At 36.5% G+C, this 26,367-nt stretch overlaps 1 long non-coding RNA gene across 2 annotated transcripts in view; it reads left to right on the plus strand.

Moving 5' to 3' along the window:
- Positions 1-26,367, plus strand: part of LOC117197109 (uncharacterized) — a 200,455-nt gene that overhangs the window by 26,690 nt on the left and 147,398 nt on the right. For both annotated transcript variants that reach the window (XR_004477624.2, XR_004477628.2), the window contains exon 2: positions 14,472-14,663. This is a non-coding gene — a long non-coding RNA (uncharacterized LOC117197109). The remainder of the gene's footprint in view (positions 1-14,471; positions 14,664-26,367) is intronic.

The raw sequence follows: 26,367 nt of genomic DNA on the forward strand, positions 1-26,367 counted from the left end.
TCTTTCAGGAGTCTTCATGCTCTTCCATAATTTATTTCAGTCATAATGGGCATAATCAGCAGTTTGTCTTTTTGTAGATTTTTAGCAATTTAAAATATATCATTAAATGTTACAATAAATATGAAGGGAGAGCTTTCTGCATTAATTGTGCTCAATAATATATTTTTTAATTGCACCTGAGTTTCCGGCATTATGAAAATATTTTCCAATGTCACTTTGGGGTCTTAAAGCTGTACTTAATCAGCAGTTAGGTCTTTGCCAATGGAGTTCGTAGAACTTTGTTATAATATCAGCGTGATATTACAGTGGAGAGGAAAATGTCATTTTTCAAGCTGTAATACAGAAACTTGAGAGGCATGACATTTTATCATTCTGAAACATGTTTTTGTTTAATCAGACTGTGACTTTAATCTAAGTGCCACAGTAATAGAATTTTAAATCAGTAAGTTATTCATCACTCACAAAAGGTCTATTGCTTAGGGAAAATATATAGGAAATCTTACTCACTGGATCCTTATTTCAAAACCGTTCTGTCACTGGATTGCGACTTTTAAGTGCGTTATGCTTTATGTCTTTGTATTCTATACAGCTCTGTTTTCTTTGAACACGTAGCTGTTGTAGATGAGGCTGTCAGACCGAAAGGTAGAATGGATCTTGGGAGGTATTGGGGGAAACCTGCACTGGGAAGCTGAACAGATGTACAGAATGTGTTTTAATCCCTCAAGTCTCTTCAGATGTCAATTGGCTTATGTTTCTGGACGCTATCTGTCAGATCACATTGAACTATCTCAGTTTTATATTCCCAGGGATTGATTTTATTAATGAAGAACATGCCAGAACCTGGGGTTATCTGCAATGAAAGATAATTTCTTCAGGCCTTGTGAGCTGAAAGATGACTGGATGACCATTTCTTCTCAAATGGAAGAAATTAAAGCTTGGGGCCGTAGTGTGAATACTTTCAACAGCAAGCTGAAAAAACAACTGGACACACTTCAGAACTTGCTGGCAAGTGTTTACAATCAACTGGAACAATTTCAGGGCACATTAGGAAAAGGAGGAGGAGGCCTGAACTGCTGCTGTGAGAAACTGGTGCACAGAGTTCTCATCTTACAGCAATTAAATGCCAAACATTCCCCCGTCTATAGGGAGAATGATGTTGGGTTGAGTGAATGCTTAGAGTAAAATATGCTTAGAGTAAAAATACAGACATAACAAACAGCAGATATGACTGGGAAGTAGGACGTATTCTGACTTGGCTTGTGAACTTTATGTTCAAACCTCTTACTGCTTTGTGTGCTGAAGGCAGTCAGACTTTAAATCCATCTATGACGTTAGAATTTAATTTCCAAGTAATACTCAGAAAACAAGTGACTCATGCAGATTCAAAATCGGAATCACTGCTTATTTAAATAGAGACATAGAGCATTTAATATGTTGCCTGATGTCTGAATCACAACTGTTTTAGCCTATAGCTATTTCCCAAGGTTTCTTAATGCTGTAGTATTGGGGCAGGCTTTCTGTTGGAGCAGACAGCTTTGGTCAAGTGATCTTCTGCAGCCACGTGTGCTATGAGAACCCTACAGACACTCCAGGAACACCTAAACTCACAAGAAAGAAGTTTTTATATACTTTTCTATAAATTAGTAAATATTACTCGGTAAAGAGCCATTATTCTGTTATTCTCATTAAGCAAAGAAGGGTATTTCACTGAATCTAGAATAAGCCTATTTTTGTTTTTGTTGTCTTCTATTTTGTATTCTGGTATAACTTAAGAATGATGTGTATCTGCCATATACTTATAAACTCTTAAAGTTAATTTACCACTTTCTCTAAAGCTGACATTTTAATCTAAATTGGACTTTTGACTCATTTTTATTCCAACACATTTGAGAACAAAGGATGCTTTCTAAAAGAAAAATCTGGACTCCAATTCTGTTGAATAGTTTGCAGTTTACTTGCATTTTAATGTATAGGTTGAATTTTGTTCATTCCATAGCTTGTGTCTGCTGGAAATTTAAAAAAAAGAAAGCCTTCAAAACTTCAGATATGTTTTCTATTTATGTATAAAGAATCAAAACATCTTTCCTGAGTATCAGATATTTTATAAAATACTCTACTTAAATCATTATATATTGCTTTATTGAGCAGTCTGAACTGTGGGAAATTACCATGAGGCTTTCATTTGTTTCTCAATCACTGCCTGCAACCATGTGCTGTTGACTACCCCATCTTTATTGTTACTTTCCAGCATAAAAGCTGTCATCTTCTTAATTCTCATCTTTTTCTTTTGTTTACTCATCTCTTGCAGATTTGTCCCACGAGACTTAAATCGGAGAAGAAATGTTTGTCTTTTCACGCTCTCCTCTTTCTTTTCTGTGTGTATGTGTGTGTGTGTGTGTGTTTCCTTTCCTTTGTTAAAAAAAGGAGGAAGAAGATGGAGAGGGATGAATGTCTATAACAGAACTCGTCAAGGTTCCCTGATGTGAGGGACCAAATCCCATTTGATTTTTTCCTAACTACTTCTCAGAGTCTGTTCCTGAATGTTCAGTGCAATAGGCCTATGTTACCACCTTGGGCTTGGAATGTTCAACAGGGCTTAAGACTAGCTATCTTCCATGAGATCCACTTGACCTGCCTCCTTTCTGTTCCTCATGGTGGTAGTTCAGACTTTCCACAGCTGCCCCCTCTTCTGTTCTACCCTCTTCCCCCGCATCCTATTCTCCTTTTCCTTTGTTCAATACAATAATGAAAAAGATCAACAAGTCCACGTCATAAGCTAATGTCCAGCTAGGAGTGAAATACCAGTTTCCTTTTTTCTCCTTTTTTTGCAGGCACCTCTTATGAATAATTGTCTTGAATACCCTCTCCCCAAAATTGGCAATGGGAAAGGGAGGAAGAAAACAACAACCATTCCCTACAATTCCAGCAATTTTATTCCAATTCTCCCTACTTTTCCCATCCCTGCTTATGCAACTAGAGGGAGGCGCTTGTGGAGATTACTAAGAACAGTGGGTTCAGCCACCACTTAGTAACTCCTGGAGGAAGGATTCCATTGTTTGCAGTTCTCTTCAGGTTGATTAGTATAGGATATCTCTTTGTAGCTCAGATTTGAATCTTAGTCACTAATTCCAGGGCAACAAAAACATCCCATTCATCATGTTGCTACACTTATAACATAGCAAAACAATTTTGTAGTATAGCTCTATATACATAAGGCATTATAAATACACCTGTGATTGGTTGTGCTTATGTTCACTTGCAATCTCATATTGTTAATGAAAAATGACTGTAAACTTTTAAAGGTTATCCAGGGATGTGATTTTTTTTTCTTTAGCAGCTCTGATTTTTTTTTCTCCATCAGTCCACAGTCTCCTCCACATCTGACACTAATGGCTGTTAACCACATTCTCAATGAAACGCCTTCTGTTCATTGTTCTGAGTACCCAGATGTGATACCTTTCAAATATTCTTTCAACTGTTCACCTGTACCCACTCTTTAACAAAAAGATGGATATGCCTTCTTCCTCGCTGTCATGGCTTACCATTGTAGACTGATCTCTTTTAACTTAAGTTGCTGTAACACTGTGACTCCAGTTTGATTCAAACACACATGTGTATTAGCCAGACTAATCCGGCTAATCTAATTTAAAAGGAACTTTCACGGAGCTTTCACCAACTTTAGAACACTGTCCTTTTTCAACATTTACCTTAAAGACAAACTCTGCAACAACACTTTCAAGATTTCAACAGAGCTGTCATTTTCTATCTTTCCAATTTTTTTCCAGCCCTCTTTTCCTCTCAAGCTTTGCTTCAGGCATATGTATCCTCTTGTCTTCAGTGTCTCAGGTACACACACCTGTACCTGTCTCTGTGTTTTAGCATATACTTCCCCTCCTAATCAGAAAGCCTCCTAACTTCACTCACCTGCCCAAATAATGAGTTTTAAATATTATGCTCTGTCATGAGATATTTCTGGAAGGCTCTAGCTCATCGAGATCCTTTCTCAATTTCTACATATAGTAGGTAGACTTCATTTTGCTTGACTTTTCATTCAATATGTTTCCTGCTATGTTTGTTCTTCCTTGGATTTGAGTGTTTTGACTCACTAAAACATTAATACTTACTAAGGTTGTTGACCATATCTTAGATTTCCTTGGTAAATATACAATATAGTGCAGCAGAAAGAGCTCTTGGCCAGCTCTCAGAATAGCAACGTGGCCTTGGAAAATACTGCTTTACCTCTTAAACCTCAATTCTCTGGTCTGTAAAGTAGGAAAGTAATGTCCTTTCTGTCTACTTTGAAAGATTATTAGAAGTTGCAAATAGGATGTGAAGAGCTTTTAAATCTGAAAACAGTGTTTTGCCTATTATTTTAGATGCATTTGGAAAAGTCTGTCTAATCTTACCCTAAGTTCAGTATAAAGAAAACTACAGTAGTTGGATGGAAATGGGGATTTTTGGTTTTGCACACTCAGAAGGACAAGTTGATTATATCTTTCCAATGGAAAAATTTTCACATTTGTTTGGAGAAGTAAATTTATTTTATCTGTTTAGTAGACAAGGTTGTTGAAGCACACAGAAAAATTTTGTGTCTTATATAAGACCAATGGCAGAACTAGAAATACACAAGTCTTGTAACTCTTGGGGATCTGATCATCTACTTAAGTTTTTTATATTGTTGTAAAATGAAGAAAGCAACTAAAAGTTTGAAAAAAATTAGTTTTGAAATGTGGGCTTTTATACTTCATTAAATCTAAAATCAGTAATTTTTCTGAATTTAAAAATAATGTCCTCTATAGTTTTGTTTACCATGATTTGAAGACAAAGAGGGAGTTGATGATAATAAAAAAATTGTACAATATTCTGCCCTAATATTTCCTTATGGATTCTCATTTGTCTGGCATTATTTAAGGATGTTCCAGAGTTACATTTAGGGAGATCAACTTCTAATGGGACTTCCAGGTTTATAACTTATGAAAATTGACTGAAACATTTGAAGGGAATTAGGTATACTTTCTTCTCCTGTGACTAATAATTCAACTTAAAATGTGGAGAGCAGTGCACACCCAGAACTGTAACTACATAAATTTAGATCAAGTTGAATATTTATTTTCTTAACATTCTGCCTTGTTCTACTGAGGCTTGTGATACAATTCTCAGCAGAGAAACAAACAAATGCCAGGATATCCATACCATATCATATCAGAATGGGAAAGAATGTGCTTTGTTTCACAACCTCTCCATCGTGGTAAAGTAACACTGTGACCAGGGTAAGGAAATGCTGACTCAGTGTTTCCCATCCTAGAATTTTAACAGCAATACCACAGACCTTCCTACACCCTTGCCAGGGAAAACTGCCTTTATTTGGCATAAATAATTGAAGTATATCTTATTGCTAAATTAGTATTCACTTCTAAATTCCTGAACATGTTTACCACAAACACTTTGTTCCTTCCAGCTTAAATAATATATTACTCTAGCGACTAATTCTGTGGCTTTTAGTTAGGAAATATAGTCCCAGAAGTAAGTCAGTTCTATACTGTAAATTTATTCTAGTTCCATCATTTTTTCCCCAAATTCTAGTGCTCCTCTCAGATCATGTTGATAATGAAGATTTCTTGGAAGGGTACTGGATGTGATTATTGTTTTTATGTTTAAAATGGGATTTCGAGTTTAGATTGTTAACATAATTTTTCATTAGTTTCCTGAATACATTTTTCTTAACACCTTTTTAAACAGACTTCTTTTATAGTAACTGACAGATTTTTTTATACTGAGGAATAAAAATTGGTGAACAGCTTTCTATATAAATTATTTATTTCCCTTGCTCTAATCTGAGTACCTTTTATTTATTTATTTTTATCTTATTTTATTTTTTTAACATCTTTATTGGACTATAATTGCTTTACAGTGGTGTGTTAGTTTCTGCTTTAATCAGCTATACATATACATATATCCCCATATCACTTCCCTCTTGCATTTCCCTCCGTCCTACCCTCCATATCCCACCCCTCTAGGTGGTCACAAAGCACCGAGCTGATCTACCTGTGCTATGCAGCTGCTTTCCACTAGCTATCGGTTTTACCTTTGATAGTGTATATATGTCCATGCTACTCTCTCAGTTGGTCCCAGCTTAACTTTCCCTCTCCCCGTGTCCTCAAGTCCATTCTCTAGTAGGTCTGTGTCTTTATTCCCATCCTGCCCCTAGGTTCTTCAAGACCATTTTTTTTTTTTTTAAGATTCCATATATATATGTGTTAGCATACAGTATTTTTCTCTTTCTGACTTACTTCACTCTGTATGACAGACTGTAGGTCCATCCACCTCACTACAAATACCTCATTTCGTTTCTTTTTATGGCTGAGTAATATTCCATTGTATATATGTGCCACATCTTGTTTATCCATTCATCTGTCGATGGACACTTAGGTTGCTTCCATGTCCTGGATACTGTAAATAGAGCTGCAATGAACATTGTGGTACATGACTCTTTTGAATTATGGTTTTCTCAGGGTCTATGCCCAGTAGTGGGATTGCTGTGTCGTATGGTAGTTCTATTTTTACTTTTTTAAAGAAGCTCCATATTGTTCTCCATAGTGACTGTATCAACTTACATTCCCACCACCAGTGCAAGAGGGTTCCCTTTTCTCTACACCCTCTCCAGCATTTATTTTTTGTAGATTTTTTGATGATGACCATTCTGACTGGTGTGAGATGATATCTCATTGTAGTTTTGATTTGCATTTCTCTAATGATTAATGATGTTGAGCATTCTTTCATGTGTTTGTTGGCAATCTGTATACCTTCTTTGAAAATTTGTCTATTTAGGTCTTCTGCCCATTTTTGGATTGGGTTGTTTGTTTATCTGATGTGGAGCTGCATGGGCTGCTTGTAAATTTTGGAGATTAATCCTTTGTCAGTTGATTCGATTGCAAATATTTTCTCCCATTCTGAGGGTTGTCTTTTTGTCTTGCTTATGGTTTTCTTTGCTGTGTGAAAGCTTTTAAGTTTCATTAGGTCTCATTTGTTTATTTTTGTTTTTATTTCCATTTCTCTAGGAGGTGAGTCAAAAGGGATCTTACTGTGATTTATGTCATAGAGTGTTCTGCCTAAGTTTTCCTCTAAGAGTTTTGTAGTGTCTGGCCTTACATTTAGGTCTTTAATCCATTTTGAGTTTATTTTTGTGTATGGTGTTAGGGAGTGTTCTAATTTCATTCTTTGACATGTAGCTGTCCAGTTTTCCCAGCACCACTTATTGAAGAGGCTGTCTTTTCTCCATTGGATACTCTTGCCTCCTTTATCAAAAATAAGGTGATCATATGTGTGTGGGTTTATCTCTGGGCTTTCTATCCTGTATCATTGATCTATATTTCTGTTTTTGTGCCAGTACCATACTGTCTTGATTACTGTAGCTTTGTAGTATAGTCTGAAGTCTGGGAGCCTGATTCCTCCAGCTCCATTTTTCTTTCTCAAGATTGCTTTGGCTATTCGGGGTCTTTTGTGTTTCCATACAAATTGTGAAATTTTTTGTTCTAGTTCTGGAAAATTGCCATTGGTAGTTTGATAGGGATTGCACTGAATCTGTAGATTGCTTTTGGTAGTATAATCATTTTCACAATGTTGATTCTTCCAATCCAAGAACATGGTATATCTCTCCACCTGTTTGTATCATCTTCAATTTCTTTCATCAGTGTCTTATAGTTTTCTGCCTGCAGGCTTTTGTCTCCTTAGCTGGGTTTATTTCTAGGTATTTTATTCTTTTTCTTGCAATGGTAAATGGGATTGTTTCCTTAATATCTCTTTCAGAGTTTTTATCATTAGTGTATAGGAATGCAAGAGATTTCTGTGCATTAATTTTGTATCCTGCTGCTTTACCAAATTCCTTGATTAGCTCTAGTAGTTTTCTGGTAGCATCTTTAGGATTCTCAATGTATAGTATCATGTCATCTACAAACAGTGACAGCTTTACTTCATCTTTTCCGATTTGGATTCCTTTTATTTCTTTTTCTTCTCTGATTGCTATGGCTAAAACTTCCAAAACAGTGTTGAATAATAGTGGTGAGAGTGGGCAACCTTGTTTTGTTCCTGATCTTAGTGGAAATGTTTTCAGTTTTTCACCATTGAGGACGATGTTGGATGTGGGTTTGTCATATATGGCCTTTATTATGTTGAGGGAAGTTCCCTCTATGCCTACTTTCTGCAGGGTTTTTATCATAAATGGGTGTTGAACTTTGTCAGAAGCTTTTTCTGCATCTATTGAGATGATCATATGGTTTTTCTCCTTCAGTTTGTTAATATGGTTTATCACATTGATTGATTTGCGTATATTGAAGAATATTTGCATCCCTGGGATAAACCCCACTTGATCATGGTGTATGATCCTTTTAATGTGCTTTTGGATTCTGTTTGCTAGAATTTTGTTGAGGATTTTTGCATCTATGCTCATCAGTGATATTGTCCTGTAGTTTTCTTTCTTTGTGGCCTCTCTGTCTGGTTTTGGTATCAGGGTGATGGTGGCCTCGTAGAATGAGTTTGGCAGTGTTCCTCCCTCTGCTATGTTTTGGAAGAGTTTGAGAAGGATAGGTGTTAGCTCTTCTCTAAATGTTTGCTAGAATTTGCCTGTGAAGCCATCTGGTGCTGGGCTTTTGTTTGTGGAAGATATTTAATCACAGTCTCAATTTGAGTGCTTGTGATTGGTCTGTTTATATTTTCTGTTTCTTCCTGGTTCAGTCTCGGAAGGTTGTGCTTTTCTAAGAATTTCTCCATTTCTTCCAGGTTGTCCATTTTATTGACATCTAGTTGCTTGTAGTAATCTCTCCTGATGCTTTATATTTCTGTGGTGTCAGTTGTTACTTTTCTTTTTTCATTTCTAATTCTGTTGATGTGGGTCTTTTCCCTTATTTTCTTGATGAGTCTGGCTAATGGTTTATCAATTATATCTTCTCAGAGAACCAACTTTTAGTTTTATTGATCTTTGCTATCATTTCCTTCATTTCTTTTTCATTTATTTCTGATCTGATCTTTATGATTTCTTTCCTTTTGCTAACTTTGGGGTTTGTTTGTTCTTCTTTCTCTAATTGCTTTAGGTGTAAGGTGTAAGATGTTTCTTGTTTCTCGAGGTAGGATTGTATTGCTATAACCTTCCCTCTTAGAACTGCTTTTGCTGCCTCCCATAGGTTTTGGGTCGTCGTGTTTTCATTGTCATTTGTTCCTAGCTATTTTTTGATTTCCTCTTTGATTTCTTCAGTGCGCTCTTGGTTATTACATAGTGTATTGTTTAGCCTCCATGTGTTCGTATTTTTTACAGACTTTTTCCTGTAATTGATATCTAGTCTCATAGCTTTGTGGTCAGAAAAGATTCTTGATATGATTTCAATTTTCTTAAATTTACCAAGGCTTGATTTGTGATCCAGGATATGATGTATCCTGGAGAAGGTTCCATGAGCACTTGAGAAGAAAGTGTATTCTGTTGTTTTTGGGTGGAATGTTCTAATAATATCAATTAAGTCCATCTTGTTTAATGTGTCATTTAAAGCTTGTTTCCTTATTTATTTGCATTTTGGATGATCTGTCCATTGATGAAAGTGGGGTGTTAAAGTCCCCTACTATGATTGTGTTACTGTCGATTTCTCCTTTTATGGCTGTTAGTATCTGCCTTATATATTGATGTACTCCTGTGTTGGGTGCATAAATATTTACAATTGTTAAACCTTCTTCTTGGATTCATCCCTTGATCACTATGTAGTGTCCTTCTTTGTCTCTTGTAATGGCCTGTATTTTAAAGTCTCTTTTGTCTCATATGAGAATTGCTACTCCAGCTTTCTTTTGATTTCCATGGAATATCTTTTTCTATCCCCTCACTTTCAGTCTGTATGTGTCCCTAGGTCTGAAGTGGGTTTCTTGTAGACAGCATATATACGGGTCTTGTTTTTTTATCCATTCAGCCAGTCTATGTCTTTTGGTTGGAGCATTTATTCCATTTACATTTAAGGTAATTATAGATATGTATGTTCCTATATCCAGTTTCTTAATTGTTTTGGGTTTGTTATTGTAGGTCTTTTCCTTCTCTTGTGTTTCCTGCCTAGAGAAGTTCCTTTAGCATTTGTTGTAAAGCTGGTTTGGTGGTGCTGAATTCTCTTAGCTTTTGCTTTCTGTAAAGGTTTTAATTTCTCTGTCAAACCTGAATGAGATCCTTGATGGTAGAGTAATCTTGGTTGTAGGTTTTTCCCTTTCATCACTTTAAATATGTCCTGCCACTCCCTTCTGGCTTGCAGAGTTTCTGCTGAAAGATCAGCTGTTAACCTTATGGGGATTCCCTTGTGTTTTATTTGTTGTTTTTCCCTTGCTGCTTTTAATATTTTTTCATTGTGTTTAATTTTTGATAGTTTGATTAATATGTGTCTTGGTGTGTTTCTCCTTGGATTTATCCTGTATGGGACTCTCTGTACTTCCTGGACTTAACTATCTCCTTTCCCATATTAGGGAAGTTTTCAACTATAATTTCTTCAAATATTTTCTCAGTCCCTTTTTCTTTTCTTCTTCTGGGACCCCTATAATTCGAACGTTGGAGCATTTAATGTTTTCCCAGAGGTCCCTGAGACTGTCCTCAATTCTTTTCATTCTTTTTTTCTTTATTCTGCTCTGCAGTAGTTATTTCCACTATTTTATCTTCCAGATCACTTATCCATTCTTCTGCCTCAGTTATTCTGCTGTTGATTCCTTCTAGAGAATTTTTAATTTCATTTATTGTGTTGTTCATCATTGTTTGTTTGCTCTTTAGTTCTTCTAGTTTCTTGTTAAACGTTTCTTGTAATTTATCCATTCTACTTCCAAGATTTTGGATCATCTTTACTGTCATTATTCTGAATTCTTTCTCAGGTAGACTGACTATTTCCTCTTCATTTGTTTGGTCTGGTGGGTTTTTACCTTGCTCCTTCATCTGCTGTGGGTTTCTCTGTCTTCTCATTTTGCTTATCTTACTGTGTTTGGGGGTCTCCTTTTCACAGGCTGCAGGTTCGTAGTTCCCATTGTTTTTGGTGTCTGCCCCCAGTGGCTAAGGTTGGTTCAGTGGGTTGTGTAGGCTTCCTGGTGGAGGGGACTAGTGCCTGTGTTCTGGTGGATGAGGCTGAATCTTGTGTTTCTGGTGGGCAGATCCATGTCTGGTGGTGTGCTTTGGGTTGTCTGTGACCTTTTTATGATTTTAGGCAGTCTCTCTCTTAATGGGTGTGGTTGTGTTCCTGTCTTGCTAGTTGTTTGGCATAGGGTGTTCAGCAGTGTAGCTTGCTGGTTGTTGAGTGGAGCTGGGTCTTGGAGTTGAGATGGAGATCTCTGGGAGATTTTTGCTGTTTGATATTACATGGAGCTGGGAGGTCTCTGGTGGACCAGTGTCCTGAACTCGGCTCTTCCACCTCAGTGGCAGAGCACCGACGCCTGGCCAGAGCACCAAGACGCTCTCATCCACACGGCTCAGAACAAAAGGGAGAAAAAAAGAAAGAAAGAAAAAATAAAATAATGTTATTAAAATTAAAAATGATTATTAAAAATAAAAAAAATTAATAAAAAAGAAAGAAAGAGCAACCAAACCAAAAAACAAATCCACCAATGATAACAAGCACTAAAAACTATACTAAAAAAAAAGGACAGACAGAACCCTAGTACAAATGGTAAAAGCAAAGGTATACAGACAAAATCACACAGAATCATACAAACAAACAGTGAAACACAAACAAAAAGTGAAAAAGGGGAAAAATATATAAATCGTTTCTCCCAAAGTCCATCGCCACAGTTTGGGATGATTTTTTGTGTATTCAGGTATTCCACAGATGCAGGATACATCAAGTTGATTCTGACGATTTAATCCGCTGCTCCTGAGGCTGCTGGGAGAGATTTCCCTTTCTCTCCTTTGTTCGCACAGCTCCTGGGGGTTCAGCTTTGGATTTGGCCCCACCTCTGCATGTAGGTCGCCTGAAGGCGTCTGTTCTTCGCTCAGACAGAGCGGGGTTAAAGGAGCAGCTGATTCGGGAGCTCTGGCTCAGTCAGGCCGCGGGGAGGGAGCGGTACGGATGTGGGCGAGCCTGCGGCGTCAGAGTCCGGCGTGACGTTGCACCAGGCTGAGGCCCGCCATGCGTTCTCCCGGGGAAGTTGTCCCTGGATCACAGGACCCTGGCAGTGGCGAGCTGCACAGGCTCCTGGGAGGGAATGTGTGGATAGTGCCCTGTGCTTGCACACAGGCTTCTTGGTGGCGGCAGCAGCAGCCTTTGTGTCTCATGCCCGTTTCTGGGATCCTCTCTGATAGCAGGGGCTCAAGCCCATCTGAGTAGCTCGTTGAGGCGGCGCTGTTAATCCCCTCTCCTTGCGCACCGCAAAACAAAGAGGCAAGAAAAAGTCTCTTGCCTCTTCGGCAGCTCCAGACTTTTTCCCAGACTCCCTCCCGGCTAGCCGTGGCGCACTAGCTCCCTTCAGGCTGTGTTCACGCCGCCAACCCCAGTCGTCTCCCTGGGATCCGACCTCCGAAGCCAGAGCCTCAGCTCCCAGCCCCCGCCCGCCCCGGCGGGTGAGCAGACAAGCCTCTCAAGCTGGTGAGGGCTGGTCGGCACCGATCCTCTGTGCGGGAATCTCTCCGCTTTGCCCTCCGCACCCCTGTTGCTGTGCTCTCCTCCGTGGCTGCGAAGCTTCCCCCTCTGCCACCCGCAGTCTCCGCCCGCAAAGGGGCTTCCTAGTGTGTGGAAACCTTTCCTCCTTCACAGCTCCCTCCCACTGGTGCAGGTCCCATCCCTATTATTTGTCTCTGTTTTTTTCTTTTGCCCTACCCAGGTACGTGGGGAGTTTCTTGCCTTTTGGGAGGTCTGAGTTCTTCTGCCAGCGTTCAGTAGGTGTTCTGTAGGAGTTGTTGCACATGTAGATGTATTTCTGATGTATTTGTGGGTTGGAAGGTGATCTGCACCTCTTACTCTTCTGCTATCTTGAAGCTCTTCCTGAGTACCTTTTAAAAAACTGGTTAAACCCATTGAAAAGTTAGTTAAAAGCACTTTCTACTTTGGAAAAAACCTCAAAACTTTATCAAGACTTTAGGTGCATAGGTGATCTTTGCATTTTGTGTTTTGTTTTTCCCCATCTGTATCCAAGATATGTCCATGTCCTGTAGTTACTGCTTTGACCCGCATTATTCTTTCTCTACCCTCAGCCACTTTCCTGACTCAGGTCCTCATTGTCTCTTTCATGTTGAATTTCATCAGTTGGTAGACTGATCTTATGTCTAGTCTCATTTTTTAAAAAAGTTATTAGTGATAAATATTTGTGCTCTTCAGCAGTATTTTCAATTCTCTTCCTTCCAGCACAAGGTAAAGCTGCACTGTTTTGTCCCTGTGTGAAATGTGAGATGTGACATGTGTCACTTCTTGTTGGGAACCTATCAGGACAAGGGCTCAAGTCACATGTCCCCTACCCTCTTTTGCTATTATTGCTGGTGATGCTCACATGTGAAGGCTCTGCCAGCCAGCGTTGTTGAATGAGGATGAAATGGAATAGCACCCTTGTCTCCACCCTAAACCTGAGACAAACCAAGAAATAAATTTTAGGTGTTTTAAGCCACTGAGAATTTTAGATTTTTGACTGCAATATAACATAGACTTTCTTTACTGATAGACCATTCTACTCACAAAATAAATCTTTGAAGAGTAGTCTTTTCTATATGCAGATCTTGTGCTGTTACCACTGTGCTCAGAATTCTTTCGTGGGACCCCAAGATAGATAAATAAAAACAAAATTCCTAACTCTGGTACCCAAGGCCCTTTATGAACTGGCTTCTAATTATTAAAATGAATAAAAGAATTTATTAATGTGACAAATTTTAAAAATATGAAAATATATAGATTTCCTATATATAATATAATGGAGTGAAAAAATTTTCAGTTATATCATCAGCTTTCCCCCTTTCTCACTATATATACTCTTTAACTGTGCCATTTATAGTACACATTTAAATAATACCCGTTTCTAGGTCTTTGCCAAATTTAACTCAATATGGATTTTCCTTTAACAGATGACTATAATCTTTTTTCATCCTAAAATTTTAGTATTCACAACAATCAGTGGGGAAAGTACATTTATTGTGACAAATGAGAGGAGCTTGTGTTTGGGTGTCATAGAGAGGTGGGTGGGGAATCCTGCCTGGGGCATTTACTAGTTGCATCACCTGAGACCTGATTTCTAACTGCTTTGAATTTCAGACCCCTCCTTTACAGAATTAGGATGACAATCCCTACCATAGACAATGGTGAAGTTTAAATTAAATCATGCATTTAAAGGGCTTGACATAGAGGTAGAGCTCAATTATTACTGGTTCATTCTTCTGCAGATGAGAATATAGAAGCTCAGAGTTGAACACCAGATGAATTTCTACTCTTTTCCAGGTTTTGGCCTTCCAGGCTTTGTACATTCAAAACTGATTTAAATTTCCTTTTTCCTTCCAGATTGTCACTTCCTTTAGTTCCTTTTCTTTATTCTTCAATATCTATGAACGCTGCTGTGGTTGGGGGAGAGGAGGCTGCACAGAGACAATACTGACATCACAAGAGCCCTCGAAGCCTTCTTGGAATCATATGGAATCCTTAGGTGGTGATTTGGAAAGTACTGCTAGAAGCATCTCTCATCACTTCTGAAAGGTATATATATCCTTCAGTCTATCCCTGACAAGTGCTTTAGGGAAGCAATTTCTTGTGACCACAGGTAAAAAAACTCTGCAAATTAAGGCTCATAAACATGTGGAGGATTCTTTCTCTTAATGGTGATGTCTCAAGGCAATATGTCAGGGCAGCTTGGGATCTGTTGGTAACTCAGGAAAATAAGAAACAAGATACTTCTTAATATTACTGTCATTATATTGTCAATTGTCTTTTTTTAACACCAGAGATTTTAAAGAGGTAGGAATTAGAATGTCTATTAATGTCATATATTCAGTAGCTTTTGGAATGTAGGAAATATCCTTGCTGCTTGGAGAATCATTTCTTCCTCTTGAACAAAGAAATGTCAGCATTTTTAGTGGTGAAACTAAAAAACTCAGTTCTTTACCATATGTAAACTATTATGCCGTAATAAAAATTATGTTTAAAAAACCCAACAATGTAAAAGCATAGGAAAAGGTAATCTCAAGTTAGGTAGAGTAAACATGTTAAAAATATATGCAATATAAGCATGATTTATAAGAAAAAAACCAATCTGTAGATATTTACAAGGAAACACAGCAAGATGTTAATAGTGGACACCTCTGCAGAGTGATGTTAGGTGACCTTTAGTTTCTATTTCTTAATTTACTGTATTTTCTAAAGTTTGTACAATGACCCACATATTTTATTGATATTATAAATGTAATTACTTGCATATATGTATATATATGAAATTTATCTATTTTGCATATTTCTGAAATTGGTCACATTACAGAGCTCTTATTAATTCTTGTTAGTGCTATCAGTTGACTTACTATTTAGCAGCCCAGAAACATGTTAAATAATAGTCAATAACCATGTGTTAGTTGTGATTTTAAAAGAAATTCTCTACTATGTTATTATCGGTATGCTAACTCTCATTTTTACATAAATATTATTTATTAAGTTACAGAAACCCCATTTTTATTAGGTCTCAAATGCCTATTTGGCATCCTGCTTGAGTGTCGTGCCAGCCCATTAGAGACAGTTCATTTTTCACTGTTATGCCTTCTCCTCTTCTTCCTTTTAATAATAGACTCCCCTAAGGTGCAGCTGAGCATATGGCTGTCCTCCTAGAGGCCATGTGAGGTGTAAGTAAGCTTTGTCTAGTGTGATGGGAGAGAAGTGATGTCTTCAACTTCTGGATCATGTTATTATAAGGAAGTGGTTTGCATTCCACTCCTTCCCTTTCCGCTGGCTGGAATTAGGCAACAACAGTGTCTACTGCCTCAGATCTATGTTGCCACTTCTGAGGATGTAGCAACAACTAATCCTATTACGAGTGTCTAGCCTATGTGTCCAAAGCAGCATAGTTCAAATCTTAATCTCTCCTGCCCCTTTCTTCACATCTTCTCTTCCCTGAAATGCCCCATTGTTATGATTTACCACACCTACTCCATTCAGCAAATCTGTCCCCATATTTTCAAAATATATCTCCAACCGAACCATTCCTTAGCGTTTTTCTCCCTGGGCTAGACTAGTCTGATGATATTCTCCTAACTGTTCTTTTATTCTTGTGGCTTATAATATGTTCCCCACATAGTAGAGTGCCTTTTTAAAAATGGAAATCAGGTTACATCACTTCTGCTTAAAACTCTCCAATTGGCATCTGTTAACACTTAAAATAAAATTCTAGCAAGAAAATTTCTTTGAGATCTGACCTCTGTCTTCTTCTCTGGCTACATCTCTTACCATTTTCTTCCTACCCAACTCTTATCTACCAACACTGGCTTTCCTACTGCCCCCAAGACATACCATCCTTATTCTCACCTTGGGAACTTTATATTTGTTATTTCTCTGCCTTCAAAGTTCTTCTTTCAAATATTGTCTTAGCAAACTCTTCTCTGCATCATCCAAACTTATCTGAGCAGTTTTTTCCCACTTGCCTTCTAAAACAGCTCTTTCTTTCTAAATGACACATTTCCTTCCTTCATAAGGTGATCTAACACCTTAGTATTACTTTAAATTATATTATTTATTCTTTTTTAAAAATATTTAATATATTTTCTGTCACTATAATATAAATTCCATGGTGGTAGGGATGTTGTATTGCTTATCCTATATTTCCAGAACTTAAACAGCACCTGGAACAGAATGGGTACTCAAAAAATATTTGTTTTATAAATCAATATTTAGTATTACATAAAATGATCAATTTTATATTTTATCTGTTGATATACTTAATTTATTAATATATTTGCTACTATACTTTTATTTCTAGACTAAACTCTTCTTGATCATGCTCCCTTTAATTTGATGTTAGATAATTTTTTCCTAGTATTTTTATTGATATTTATAGATGAGACTAATCAATAGATTTGGGGGTTATCTTTAAAAGCTTCATAAAATGAACTGCAGTCTTCTACATTTTTTCTATGCCTCAACATATTCTATAGAAAAAATATTATCTGTTCCTTGTTAATATGAAAGAAAGCACCCATGAAATTGCTAAAACCAGGATAGTTAAATAATTATTTTATTACTTTAAAAATCCTTTAATGATTAACAGTATAATTAGGTATTTGATTTCTTCTTTTTCAATAATCATTTTTTCCTAGAAAAATATTAATCTTATTGAAATTTTCAAGTTTAATACCAATGACATTTTATACAATTTTATGATGATTTTAATACCTATCTTCGGTAGTCTTATCCCCTTCTCATTCACAGGGGTGTGTGTGTGTGTGTGTGTGTTTGTGTGTGTGTGTGTGTGTGTGTGTGTGTGTGTGTGTGTGTTTGGTAGTTTAGATTAGCCAAAAGTAACTTCTGCCTGGAAAAAACACATTTTTTCTCAAGTTACCTCTCTTCCTTTCCTCCTTAAATGGATACCTCCTACTTATTCTTTATGACTCAATTTAAACAGAACTTCCTTAGGAAGGTCACACTGATTGCCGCATTTCAGTGAGGTTCCAACTGCAGTCCACCATATCTCAATGTATAGTTAACTTCGGCTAACTATAAGCAGTTACTGAAAAAAATAAGCAAGATAAAACACAGTACCTATATATATATGTGGCTTGGAAGGGACCTGTGTAGGCTTTCTGGAGAGCTGGAAATTTTCTATTTCTTAATTTGGTGATGTTAAATGGATTGTTACTTAGTGATAATTTACTGAACTGTATAATTGTTTTTATACATCCTGAAGATTTCTGATGTTATATTTCACAGTAAATGGTTTTAAAACTTGATACACTATTCTTATTTTTCTCTTTTTTTCTGGTGAGAACTTCACCACAGAGTTGACCATTGTCTAAAGACAGAATTTGGGCACTGTTGATTTGACAGTTTGGAGTTAGCAAAAGATTTAAAGTAGGAAACTCACCATAACGTTAGAAGAACAAACCTAGAAGTAGGGAAACCAGTTATGAAGCCATTTCAATAGTTCCTTTGAGACTTTGCTTCTGGAAAAGATGGAGTTACAGTAACTAGATTTACCTTCACACCTGACTCAACCAGATCAAAAACAAAATGCATGAGGTAATAGTTTTAAAGGCATTGTATATCAGGCAATAAAGGACAGTGATTTTTTTTAACATCTTTATTGGAGTATAATTGCTTTACAATGGTGTGTTAGTTTCTGCTTCATAACAAAGTGAATCAGCTATACATATACATATATCCTCATATCTCCTCCCTCTTGCGTCTCCCTCCCACCCTCCCTATCCCACCCCTCTAGGTGGTCACAAAGCACGGAGCTGATCTCCCTGTGCTATGCGGCTGCTTCCCACTAGCTATCTATTTTACATTTGGTAGTGCATATATGTCCATGCCACTCTCTCACTTCATCCCAGCTTACGCTTCCCAATCCTCGTGTCCTCAAGTCCATTCTCTAAGTCTGCGTCTGTATTCCTGTCCTGCCCCTAGGTCCTTCAGAACCTTTGTTTGTTTTCTTTTTAAGATTCCATGTATATGTGTTAGCATACGGTATTTATTTTTCTCTTTCTGACTTACTTCACTCTGTATGACAGTCTCTAGGTCCATCCACCTCACTACAAATAACTCAATTTCGTTTCTTTTTATGGCTGAGTAATATTCCATTGTATATATGTGTCACATCTTCTTTATCTATTCATCTGTCAGTGGACACTTAGGTTGCTTCCATGTCCTAGCTATTGTAAGTAGTTCTGCAATGAACATTGTAGTACATGACTCTTTTTGAATTATGGTTTTCTCAGGGTATATGTACAGTAGTGGGATTGCTGGGTGTATGGTAGTTCTATTTGTAGTTTTTTAAGGAACCTCCATACTGTTCTCCATAGTGGCTGTATCAATTTACATTCTCACCAACAGTGCAAGAGGGTTCCCTTTTCTCCACACCCTCTCCAGCATTTGTTGTTTGTATATTTTTCGATGATAGTCATTCTGACTGGTGTGAGGTGATATCTCATTGTAGTTTTGATTTGCCTTTCTCTAATGATTAGTGATGTTGAGCATCTTTTCATGTGTTTGTTGGCAATCTAGGACAGTGATTCTTGAGACACTGGAAACAAATGAGGTGAGGCCTACAGTTCTCCAAGTGAATTTCTTGACAGTGAGTCCAAGCCCTTGTGTAGGAGGAAGAATCCAGGCAGAGCCCAGCAGACTCCTTAAGTAGATGAGATAGAGCTGACCATCTGGGGAGATGAAGGCAGTTAGAGTTCACAGGACAAAGTGTTGGAGAGGAGAGAGCTACACAGAAAGAGAACTTCTAAGATAGGCAGAGTCACCCTCTAGTATTCAGCTGATTACTTATCAGCTCATTCATGTAAGGAAATTATCTAGGACAATCCAAAAGGATTAGACAGAACAATGTCTAAGATTCATACAAGAACTGGAATAGTGCCTGTTCCTACCAGTCAGACTGGAAAAGCTTATGATACATGGGGCTTTAGGTAGGGTACCCAAGAGAGTCTTGGTTCATTAGTGGGAAATAATTAGCCTAAAGGTTGCTCTGGTTCTGCCTAACAAAGCTTAAAAACAAGACATAATAGGATCTGTTTCTAAAAAACTTAGCTGCATTCCAGAACAAAATACAAGAATATTTATAGTAATACAAAAATATCTAGTGCCCAATAAGGTAAAATTCATAGTGTCTGGCATCTAATAAAAATTATTTGACTTTCAGAAAAGATGGACAGTATGACCAATAATAAGTAGAAAAACAATCAATTAAAATACACCTAGAATTTAAACAGATGCTAGAATTAGCAGACAAGGACATCAAAAGTTATAACTGTGTATATTTTATATGTTCAAAATGTTTTGCAGAGACATAAAAGCTTTAAAAAATATAAACAAACTCCCCCAAACAAAACCTACAATGTCTGAGATGAAAGATATACTGGATGGGATTAATAGTTGATTGGATTTTGAAGAAGAAAAGATCAAGAAAATATTGAATTTGAATACACAGCAATATGAACTTTCCGGAGATAAAAAGCAAAAAAATGCACAGAACATCAGTCATTTATGAAACAGTTTCAAGAGAATGACTGTATGTGTAATTGGACTCCCCAAAGGAGAAGAGAGAGAGAGTAGGAGACAGGAAGAAAAAATTGAGGAAATAATGGCTGAAAAATTTCCAAATTTTAAGAAAAACTATAAACCCACAGATACAAGAAGTTCAACAAATCTCAAGCACAGAACCATGAAAAAAAATATATAACAAGGCATACAACAATTAAAACAATAATAATCTGCTAGAAAAGGATTCAGTGAAAAAAGACATGTACAAATGTCTTAGAACAAAGTCAAGAGTGATAGCAAATTTTTCTTCAAAAAGTATGTAAGAAGACAGTAGAACATCTTTAAAGTACTAGGAAAAAACTCTAAAACTAGAAGACTATACCAAATAAAAATATCTTTCGAAAAAGAAGGTAAAATATTTTTTATACATATAAGAGCTGGAAGAATCCAACACCAGAAGAACCACACTAAAAACATATTTTAAAAAGTTCTTCAGATAGAAAGAAAATGATATCTCTCCATTTATTTAAGTCTTCTTTGCTTCCTTTAATCAGTGTTCTGCAGTTTTCAGCATATGAATATTTCATATATTTTATTATATTTACACCCAATTATTCATGTGTGTGGTGCTATTATAAATGACACCAGTTTTTAAAATGTTTAATTTCTAATTTTTCATTGCTAGTATATAGAAATGCAATTGATTTTTGTACGTAGATCTTGTATCCTATAATCTTGCAGTAATCTGCGGGTATGGTGAATTACATTAATTAATTTTCAAATGGAACTAGAGCTTGCCCCCCAATATTAATGGGCCAGAGAGCAGGGCCAAACAACAGAGTCTGATCCAAGGATGTCAGTCTCAGTCGAGGTTGCTTTTGCCTTATTTTTCTGTAGAATCAAGAAATAAACTACATGAAATATAAACCAGATAGCAAGAACAAGACAGCATGAGAAAGTATACCCCTCACAAGCTCACTTATACCTAAGAGAGCATGCTGTCAGTTCAGTGGTCCTAGCAGTCAGTGTGGATAGAGGATCCACAACCATGGGTGATTTCTGTCTTTCTTCTTCTTTATCTTTTTTTTGTCTGAGAGGGTACTCTTTCAGTTCACTTCAAGTTATTTCATCCTAATGTTTGCATCTGGGTTAATCTTTCTTGCTGCAATACAGGTTTACAACCTGCACTGTTTTGTTGTTCACACTCAGTGCTGCACCACTGAGCCTGCTACTCAAGGTTTCAATACAGGCCTAGCCATGACATACCATAATAAGCTTATGATCAGTATGTGCAAAGAAATTCTGGTGATCATACAAAAAGGACTTAAACAACATTTCAGAAATATATATATTTTCCTGAGGGATTAAAGAAGTGTGTAAATAATCACAAATTTTAAAATGTTATATGCGCACCAGAAAACTACTAGAGCTCATCAATGGATTCAGTAAAGTTGCAGGATACAAAATTAATATATAGAAATTTGTTGCATTTCTATACACTAACAATGAAATATCAGAAAGAGAAATTAAGAAAACAATCACATTTAATATCACAACAGAAAGAATAAAACACCTAGGAGTAAACCTACCTAAGGAGGTAAAAGGCCTGTACTCTGAAAACTCTAAGGTGCTGACGAAAGAAATTGAGGATGACACAAACAGATGGAAAGATAAAGGGAGCCCTCCTACGTTTTTGGTGAGATGTAAATTGGTGCAGCCACTATGGAGAACAGTATGGAGGTTCCTTTAAAAACTAAAAATAGAACTACCATATTATCCAACAATGCCACTTCTGGGCATATATCTGGAAAAGACAAAAACTCTAATTTGAAAAGATACATGCACCGCAACTTTCACAGCAGCACTATTTACAATAGCCAAGACATGGAAGCAACCTAAGTGTCCATTGACAGATGAATGGATAAAGAAGATGTGGTATGTATACACCATAGAATATTACTCAGTCATAAAAAAGAATGAATGCCATTTGTAGCAACATGGGTGGACCTAGAGATTATCATACTAAATGAAGTAACTCAGAGAAAGATAAATAAATTATACCACTTATAAGTGGAATCTAAAACAGTGATACAAATGAACTTATTTACAAAACAGAAATAGACTGACAGACATAGAAAACAAACTTACAGTTACCAAAGGGTAAGTGCAGGGAGAGATAAATTAGGAGATTGGGATTAACAGATATACACTACTATATATAAAAGAGATAAACAACAAAGGTCCTACTGTATAGCACAAAGAACTATATTCAATATCCTGTAATAAACCATAATGGAAAAGAATATTAAAAAGTTATATATATGTACTTCCCTGGTGTTGCAGTGGTTAAGAATCTGCCTGCCAATGCAGGGGACACGGGTTCCATCCCTGGTCCGGGAAGATCCCCCATGCCGTGAAGCAACTAAGCCCATGCACCACAGCTACTGAGGCCCGTGCACCCTAGAGCCTGCGCGCCACAACTACTGAGCCCATGTGCTGCAACTGTTGAAACCCACGTGCCTAGAGCCTGTGCTCTACAACAAGAGAAGCCACCGCAATGAGAAGCCCGCGCACCGCGATTAAGAGTAGCCCTGGCTCGCAGCAACTAGAGAAAGCCCACGCGCAGCAATGAAAACCCAACGCAATGGAAAAAAAAATGTTTATATATACATATATATATATAAATCACTTTGCTGTATACCTGAATCTAACACAACATTGTAAATCAACTATACTTCAATTTAAAAATGTTATATGCAATAAACATGATATAAGTTGAAAAGAGAAAAAACTGGAAAAACTGGAGCAATTTTTCCTGGAAAAGGATATTATAATAATTGTCTTTAAATATTGAGAGGATTGCTGCATAGGAGAAAGAATTAATTTTGTTATATTTAAGTAGGAAACTAAGACTAATGGGTGGAAATATTAAGAAAGGGAGATTTAAAAGTCAAGGTAAGGAATAACTTTAGAGCAATTAGAGCTGCTAAAAAATTGAATGACCCAGTTTTTAGGTAATGAATTCCCTCTTATTGGTAATGTCAGACAGAAGTAGAAGGGGCGTATGTCAGAAATGCTGTCAGTAAAATTTCTGAACTGGTAAGAGTTTGTAAAAAAAAAAAAGGAGTTTCTAATTTTTTTTCCCTAAAGAGCCCAATTAAAGTAGGTCAACAAAAATATTTTTAGAAGGGAGAAAACACTACCTTGGAGACAGAAACATTTAAATCTCTTTCAGACTGAACAGGCACAAGGACTTTATGTCCAAACAAGCATTTTGAAAAATCTCAGTCCTGTTCATGAAGGAAAAATTCTATAAAACCCCATTTAATTAGAATATTAGGATCAGGCTATTTTGTGTCTCTGAGAATAATGGAGATGTACTCTCTCTTCTTGTCCCTTCGTAGTATTTCAGAATGTTTGTTCAAAGAATAGCTGTTTACAAAAATTAGCATATTACTTTTCTGTCCCTTGTAAATTAGCATCCCTAAGTGGCTAAAAGATTTTTCTAGGCTTCCAAGGGTCTCTGTAGCATTCATCAGAGTAACTGAAGCTGAATACATTTTTTTGCTTGCACAAATTTGTTGCTAAGAAGAAAATTTGGTACATCTACTTATGTAATGCTGCTTATCCTTCTCCCTAGGAAACACCCCAATTTTCACAATGTTAGAGAGCCCCAAACTTAGCCAAAGCATGCTTTGTGTTTCTTTCAGGATACTGGGCAACAGGGTAGTCTATGGGATAAAAAAAATTCATTACCTCTGTCATTAGAAGACTGAACCTAAACAAAAGACTTTTAAAAATAAGCAATGTCTGTCATGAAGTGTTTAATGGTGCCAGTTTCAAATAAGTCTTTATTTTAAAGGACATGAATTGTATTTTCTGCTAATCTAGGGTGCTGATAAAACTCATATTCAAGAATTCAGAATACTTAGAAATGGCATCTCAAATGAGATTCTTAAACTACCACTATACCGACTTTGCTACAAATGTAGGTCCTTCAAATTTTGTGACAGGCTTAATAGAGTATGTATTTCTGGTCTGCTTAGCCATCCTATTTGTTCCTGGGTCTGGAACTGACACTTCCAGGTGGAATTCACCCGTGACAAGCTACAGGTCATCATCTAGCTTGCCTCTGCTTTCTTCTGGCATAGTCATGATAGGATTACAGACATCTTCTATTTCTTACTGTTAGCACTTTCATCTTCCTGACCAGCAGTCTGATTCCTAGCCAGCCAATTGGATAATAATGCTTTTTTTGTCTTTATTATTGATCGTAACTTAGTACTTTCTCGTCTCTAACGTGAATTTTTTTGTGGAAAGATTTATGTCAGTTTCTAAGAAGAGACCTTGAACTCCCTGCTTTGTATTTCTCAGACTCTTAAACCATGTGTTTATTAATATCTTATTTGTTACAAATTATTTTAATATTGTCATTTTGCCTGTACTTATCTAAGCAGCATACATTTAAAAAATGCTATTAGCATTAATGTAAAAAATTAATTTTTGTGTCTGTGAATTCAAGTTTGTCAACACGTTCTTATCTGTGTTTAATGCCTTCTTGCATTCATAAATCTGAACAAGGGCATTAGGCTAGTTAACTGAGTAAGTAGTATATATTTGTGTGTGTTGGGGGGTGGAGGGGATTGATATTTTATGCCCAGTCTAGTAGTTATTATATCACCATCAGCCCCAATATCAGAGAACATTAAGTATGACATCCAAGGTGTACCAAGAGGTAAAGCTAGTCTTCTTGTTCTTCCTGACATTCTTTGGGTTCTTGAGCTTGAACTTGGCAACCAAATGATTGACCTTTGATTTGTCAAACTCTTCTCCACCAAAATGGGTCTCTGGGTTTAGACTTGACTTCAAAGTTTCCATTTTGAATAGGGAACTTGGTAATATCAAAAAAGTCTCTTCCAAGGACCAAATCATTACTTGACTCTATACAGCAATATTCTTGTCCAAAGAATAAGAACTAACACAATGAGTTGGCCTTTCCTGATTCAAGTTCTTATTAAATAAAAGATTGCTTTCTTTTCTCTGTAAAGGAAAAACACAATTTTAGTATAAATCATAAATTACAAGGAGGTGTGCTTCAATATTGGAAGTGGAATGAATGATATAAAATTTTAAATTGTTAAGAATTAGGATTGATTCTTTTTCATGGTATAATTTTGACCCTCCCAAGTGTTTAATGGTCATGTAATTAAACAGTTTTTCTGCTTTCCCTACTTATCCACATTTGGATTAATGTGGATAATCCAAATCAGTATCTGTATCTGGATACTGATCAAGTTCTTTATTTTCTAGCTCTAAATTTTCCTATATACAGATCCAATGCCTTAGTAATAAGAAATTAAATGTTAAATGGAAACTCAATTGAAGGTCATTTTGTCTTATTCCATTACAGCAGAACCACAAAATACCACACTTAGTGAGATCTGACTTTCCGTATAATTTTCTACCCAATGATATAATATCTTTATAATTTGCTTCTTTTCTGAGCCAGTTTCTTTATTAGCAAAATGTCTATTTGGCAGTAATATTTTGTCCTTTTTAAAATGTGGAAAAAAAACCCTCCACCTGCATTTCAGTTGTCAGTGGATTTAGAGTTTTGGTCTTTGTTTGACTCACCTACTATTTGTCCTACTAAGAGACCTTAGCAGGTGTAGGGAAATGTAGTGGGTTTTGAAGGACATGCAGATAGAAAAAGGAAAAAATATCAAATTCAAGGACAATAGGTGAACAATCACCTAACTTTCTCACGGTGGTAATTTATTACATCCGGAAATGCTGGGCTCTTCAATTTTTTTATTTCATTGTGGAAATTGTGAGGAGAGAACAGGATATAATATGCCAGAAGTATGTCAAAAAAAATGAGATGAAAACAGAAAATAATGAGACAAACTCTTTTCATTTTCTACATGAAACAGCAAAGGAAGATGTGTCTTTTCATCTTGTCCAAATGTCATATTCCATTATTTCCCTTTGGAAGTTTTTTCAAAAAATCTGGATTCTTTGCTCTGGACTTCTTTGTAGCAATTAGTGTTACAGTTAAGGTGTTTGATACCTATTGGGGATTATCAACGTCAACAAGATTTGAGGACCAGAAATTGTAGGCAGTAAACAATGAATTGAAGTGAGAATATTGTGAAAAGTATAATGTTTTGCACAATGTAAATTATTGCATCTATTATTAGTAATAACATTAAATGCCTTT

The sequence above is a fragment of the Orcinus orca genome, chromosome 12 (genome assembly GCF_937001465.1).
Source record: "Orcinus orca chromosome 12, mOrcOrc1.1, whole genome shotgun sequence".
In the NCBI taxonomy this organism is placed as follows: domain Eukaryota; kingdom Metazoa; phylum Chordata; class Mammalia; order Artiodactyla; family Delphinidae; genus Orcinus; species Orcinus orca.